The sequence below is a fragment of the Malus domestica genome, chromosome 13 (assembly GCF_042453785.1).
Source record: "Malus domestica chromosome 13, GDT2T_hap1".
Taxonomy (NCBI): domain Eukaryota; kingdom Viridiplantae; phylum Streptophyta; class Magnoliopsida; order Rosales; family Rosaceae; genus Malus; species Malus domestica.
Genome location: NC_091673.1, coordinates 1823136 through 1829962, shown reverse-complemented (window position 1 = coordinate 1829962; position 6827 = coordinate 1823136).

Sequence of the window (6827 nt, the reverse complement as noted above, 5' to 3'; positions counted from 1 at the left end):
GTTTCTGAATTGAAAGGAACTTTTCATGCAGGTCAAGGTCTCAAACTATTGGGAAGCAATTGGTGTTATGGCAGCGCACAAGGCTGGGCTAAATCCGCATTCTCTTCGAAGAAATAAAATTAAGAACCTCCAAAGAACTCTGTCGCCTGCTAATGGTTATGCCATTAAAAAAGCCACAGCAATTGGCCAATCAAAGTAGTTTACACATCAATCAAATTCCGAAATATCATGATTCTTTCATTTAACACAGGAGTTGCAAAATCTTTATTCTTTTTCACTTTTGGCAAATTTATAATGAATTAAGCGCCATTCGACGTGGATAGGCAGCACCGAATATCAAATCATGGCAGGGGAGGTTAGTTTAACGATTTGTCTTTGTTTTCTGGCCTATTGTTTTCCGCCTAAATGTTGATCAAACGTGAATCTACAAGTCAGTGCTCGTCTCGTATTTGTTTCAGCACATTTTATATCTTGATCAGAGGTAAACATCAATCGGTGTTAATCAATTTTGTATTGAATGATGATGGTGATGCTGATGCTGATATACATATACATATATAGTAGTATATATATCTTTGTATACATGAGAAGTGCTAAATAGACTCTTTTAAAAGCGGGACTCTTTATGTACTATTTGCCACCTCATGTTTTTTGCACAATATTTTATAATATTAGCACAAAAATTAACGTTAAATTATGAGGTGACGAGTTCGCTTAACATTTCTCTTGTATACATATGGTTGAATGATTGGTTATTGACAACACCAAAAAAGTAGAAGTTTGAACTATTCTGCAAGTTTTTTATTGGTTTATTATTATTATTATTATTATTATTATTATAATTATTATTTTTGAATAAATCATATTATCTACCTAGAGGTGGAGTAAACCTCACAATGGACTAGCAATACTATAGTTCAAATGTACTTTTAGCGAGAATCGAATTTAAGATCTCTCACTTACTAATAAAGAAAAATATCACTAAACTATAGTACTAAGTGGTGATTGGTTTATTAACGAAAAGGATCCTCGGCGGATTGTTTTTTTGGGGATCTTGTAATCGTAACCGTTCATTGTATATTATGTGGTCAGTTTTCGTTAGGTACTATTTATATTTAATTTTAAATTTAAAATTTAAAATGATTTCTGAATGCACGATATACGATGAACGGTCACGATCACAAAATTTCTAAAAAAAGGATCCAGTGAGAATTCTTTTCTGTTTATTAATTGGAGATGGATTGTCTGCCCTCCTCATCTCATCCCTTTCTATTTTCTGTGGTCACGGTTAAGTCACGTCAACATTTTATATTGAATTTTTTTTATTATTATAAAATATTGACGTAATTTAACCGTGATCACATAAATAGAAGGGGATGGAAAGGCCATAGGATGCAGATGGCAGACAATCCATCTCCTTATTAATTAGCATAAAAAGTTTCAGTGACTTTTTCCTTTTATGTTTTTAGGGTTTACTATTACAACAGCAGTCTTGACTCTTGAATGATTAGGTTCGAATCTAGAAGCTGCCTTTTGACAAAAAAAAATAAAAAGTCTAGAAGCTGTCTCGATTTTTTAATATTGTTCCTCTGTTTTCTGGAAAAGGGCAGGCAGGAAGGATCAGAGGTTTTGTATTTTTTTTTATAATTATTATTATCAATGAAAGGTTTCAAAACTATTACAATAATTTAGAATGAAAAATTTTCGAATTCGAGATAGATAGGTGGAAATCATCACTGTATAATTAGGATATTGGGCCACATATATAGATTCATAATTGGGTGGAAATCATCACTGTATAATTAAAATATTAGGCCACATATATAGATTCATAATATATGGACTTTTCCTTAGGCTCATAATTGATTTTTTTTTCTGAAAAAAAAAACAGTTAAAAGTACTTTTCATAAAAGCACTTATTAGGTGCTTCTCGATAAAACACTTATATGGCACATAAACGTTTTAAAATTTTTATTCTAACTACAATCAATGATTTTGATTGCCAAAAAACTCTTTTCATGCGTGACAGAAATAGTCTCAAACAAGCCGGACTTTTTAGAAAACCATAAACAATGCAATCTTTGATAATTGATGCAAGATGAAGGGATTTAAGGTTGTGATCTAATCATTTCCGAAAATCTTAACCTATGATTTCAGGTGATTCCATAGGGAAACCAATGTTTTGATTCACTGTAAATAGGTCCATGAACAGTAAAATATTGTCTCAATCAAATACAAGAAAAACCTAATAATCCTATTATTCTAAAGTAAGTTGAAAGGTAGATATTGTAGGAGGAGTTGCTTATCTGTGACTTGGTCTTATTAATCATTCTGAATTCATTAATGGGCGGTGGCGTGCTGGGAAATTTTAGATAGAATTAACGAGACTTTCTAAAAAATGGGACCTGTTATGGACTCTCTGTTATCCTTTTTTTTTTTTGGCACAATTCTTGTGTCAACATTATAAAATATTATGTTAAAAACATGAGATGATCGAGAGTCAATAATAATATAATGTTAAGATTTGCTGGTAACGTGTTTTGCAAGCATCAATGATATGTAAGAGCTAGGTTGCTGACTTAACTAAGAGATGGTTATGTTGACCTTTTTATTTGCTATTTAAAAATTAGAAGGAAAAAAAAAACTTCAAAATACGATGAAATACGTGTGCGCGAGCGTATTGGTAATTCTGGCGTGTCTCCTTCTCGACTATCATCTTTCAAACCCTAGCAAATCCAGCCATCTGAATCTCTACCCTTATAATCTGCAATAAGAGCACGATTGATCTTGTATATTTTTCTGCCACCAAACAACAAGTATATCGAACACTATGAGAAGGGGACCAGTGAAGGAACCACCTAGTCCTAGTCTCATCTCCTCTCCCAGTAGACAGTAGTAGTACTAGTCCCATCTATTTCGAATCGTCTTCGTCTTCGGGGTCACATAGAATTACTCCATCCTTGTATTTGAAAAGCTTATCCATTCACTGCCATGTTGCCTGACAGCGGCCTCTGCACACCCTTTGACGGCAATAATGGTGGTCCTGACGGCCATCACCACGGATCTGCTGATCCAAATTGTACGAACTGCAGGAAGCCCGATCCTTGACTCTAGTCCTTTTATTATCCGTCCTCACTCGGATAGGGTTTGAAGATGATCGTCGAGGAGTTTGACGCCAGATTTACCTCGCTTACACGTGTTTCATTGTATTTTGGATTTTTTTTTATTTTTAAATGACAAATAAAAAGGTTAACAGAGCTTATCTCTTAGTTAAGTCATTAGACTTGCATCAAACTATTAGCAAAGAGACAGATGGAGACAAAAAATGAAAACAGACCCGTATGAGAGTGCCTAACTAGTCACATGATCATATTACTCAATTAAGGTTTTCTTCTAGTCGAGGATTTATATGGACCTCATGCATCGTCACGGTGGTCCAATAAAATATTATCATGTGTTAACTTCATAAAAGTCGCTCCTGGACCTGGATTGTCTGTCATCCCCATTCCATACCATTTCCATCTCTTTTTATTTATGTGGTCACGATTAAGCCAAATTAACATTTTATATTAATTTTTTTTATAGAAATAATAAAACAAAAGTAATGGGAATATAAAATGTTGACGTGGCTTAACCGTGACCACAGAAATAGAAAGGGATGAGAAGGGGATGGGATTGGGGAGGGCAAACAATCTAGGTCCGTCACTCCTTGATGTTGGACCTGACTTCTCTGCCCTCTCAGTTCCCATACACTCTCATCCCCTCCTATTTGTGCTGTCACGGTTAAACCACGTCAATATTTTATATTACTATTGTTTTTTGTCTTAGTATCCCTATAAAAAAATCAATATAAAATGTTGACGTGGCTGTGACCGCATAAAATATAAGAGGATAGGAATGTATGGGAATTGAAAAGGCAGAGAAGCCGGGTCCCTTGATGCTTCCAGTAAAAAGTAGGCCGACTTAATCATGCCCTATATACTATAATGTTGTACAGTAAATGGAATGTCGAGTCCAAGAAAAAACAGTGTTAATTACGTGCAGCTTGTCAATGATTGAAACATGTAAAAATATAATAAAGATGACTTAAAGATATCCAAGTTCTTGACATACATGCATAAAGATGCTGCTATAAAAGTCGACAAATAATATCCGAGTTCTTTACAGCATCAAATTAAATGAGTAGGGACATAAGTACATTGCAACCAAAATATGAAATAAAATAAAATATAAGAGTACGTAGCTGGGCAGCTGCCTAGCATGCGGAGTGGCAGCTCGCCCGTCGAATACAAACATATGCATGCATTTACTGGACAAATACATACACATCACGCTGCAACTAACGCAACAGGAAGGTGGCATATGCTCTCTCTACCTTCCCAGTCTTTCCAATATCCTTCATGAAGATTTTTATTTTCAATATAAAAAAAAAGGATATAATTTGAATATCATCCAGCAGGAAGCACCATTTGCATTACATTTTGCCAAAGGATTTCTGATTTTCAAACAAGATTAAGGTGATTTCAAGATCTTAATTCAAATCAATAAAAATGAGATCCTGACTCATTGGCATATATCGACTATTACAAAAGAAATTCGACATCTTTTCTGTAAGATTCCTCATAAGTACATATATATATTGAGAAGTATATATATGCGCTGCATATGGATTTGTAATTCTTGGACGTATTTACACACAACCTTGCATATGAGTTGGTAATTTTTCCCATTTCTTATGCCTAAGATAAAGTATGCTATGTATTTTTAGGAAAAACGTACACTGGGGAGACGATATTTTTGTAACATCGGTGTACCATCTGATGTGACAAGTAATATGTACTTGATGGAGTATGATTCTCCCTCCTCTTATTCTCATCTCATTCCCTCCTCTCATCTCACACATTTTTTTTTGTTGTCTTTTTGTCTCAATAAAAAAAAATTAATATAAGATTTTGACGTGGTTTAATTGTAGCCGTTCAAGTATAAGAGGAGAGGAGTGAAGGGAAGGGGAGAGAGATTAAAAGGAGAGAGAATCCTCCTTCGTACTTGACACGTCAATAAATGATTTCATCTCATTGGCTATGAATTATCTGCCACATCATGTGGTATAAATATGTAATCTTCCTAACATTTTTCATTGTTTTAAAATCCAAAGAAATATTGTTTGTAATGTATTTAGTTGTTAAAAAAAGGTCACCACAACATAAATTAATTTCTCAGGGCATGTGGTTTTATTTATTTATTTAGCTTAATTGGCATAACTGTAGCTGGCCTTATTTTTAACAACCAATATATAGTAGACTAGTGATCCGATTTCCGTATAAAATAAGGAATACTGATCTAGAGATTTACTTGCCACACAAAGAAAAAGGTTTAATCAGATCTTAATGCATTCACAAATAATTAATGGCCTTTTAGTATTTTATATTTATAAATTATACATATTCTTCCTGCAATCGTATCTTGTCCTGTAGCATATATACCTTTCACGATGAAGGCGGAAAGAGTAATGCTAGATAAATCAAATTTGCAATCCATGTTGTGATCAACAACAACAACAACAACAACAAAGCATTTTCCCACTAAGTGGGGTCGGCTATATGAATCCTAGAACGCCATTGCGCTCAGTTCTGTGTCATGTCCTATGTTAGATCCAAGTACTCTAAGTCTTTTCTTAGAGTCTCTTCCAAAGTTTTTCTAGGTCTTCCTCTACGCCTTCGGCCCTGGACCTCTGTCCCGTAATCGCATCTTCTAACCGGAGCGTCAGTATGCCTTCTTTGCACATGTCCAAACCACCGTAACCGATTTTCTCTCATCTTTCCTTCAATTTCGGCTACTCTTACTTTACCTCGGATATCCTCATTCCTAATCTTATCATTTCTTGTGTGCCCACACATCCAACGAAGCATCCTCATCTCCGCTACACCCATTTTATATACGTGTTGATGCTTCACTGCCCAACATTCTGTGCCATACAGCATCGCCAGCCTTATTGTCATCTTATAAAATTTACCCTTGAGCTTCAGTGGCATACGACGATCACACAACACAATGGATGCACTCTTCCACTTCATCCATCCAGCTTGTATTCTATGGTTGAGGTCTTCATCTAATTCTCCGTTCTTTTGCAAGATAGATCCTAGATAACGAAAGCGGTCGCTCTTTGGTACTTCCTGATCTCCGATCCTCACCCCTAACTCATTTTGGCCTCCATTTGCACTGAACTTGCACTCCATATATTCTGTCTTTGATCGGCTTAGGCGAAAACCTTTAGATTCAAGTCTCTCCAAAGGTTAAGCTTCACATTTACCCCTTCCTGAGTTTCATCTATCAACACTATATCGTCTGCGAAAAGCATACACCAAGGAATATCATCTTAAATATGTCCCGTTAACTCATCCATTACTATTTGTGATGTACGTCACAAATAGTATCTTGTCCTGCAATCGTATTTTATATTTATGAATTATATATATTTTTCCTGCAATCGTATCTTGTCCTGTAGCATATATAACTTTCATGATGAAGGCATAAAGAGTAATGATAGTTAGATTAAACTTGTAAATCATGTGATGTATTTCACCAATAGGAAATAAACACGTTAATCAACACTTAAGTAATAATTTAATTATAAACAACCACGTCATATAACTTACAAAAGTTAATCTAAAAAGTTGATCTCTCTAGCATTATCCAACTGGAAAGGATTGTTCTTCTTTTAACAAAGCATTAAAGGTTAAAGTTTCACCTTTTACCTTGAATCTTATCGAGCATAATGCACATTTTATGTATAAGCACCTGGGCGCATTGCCGAGATTTTACCAACA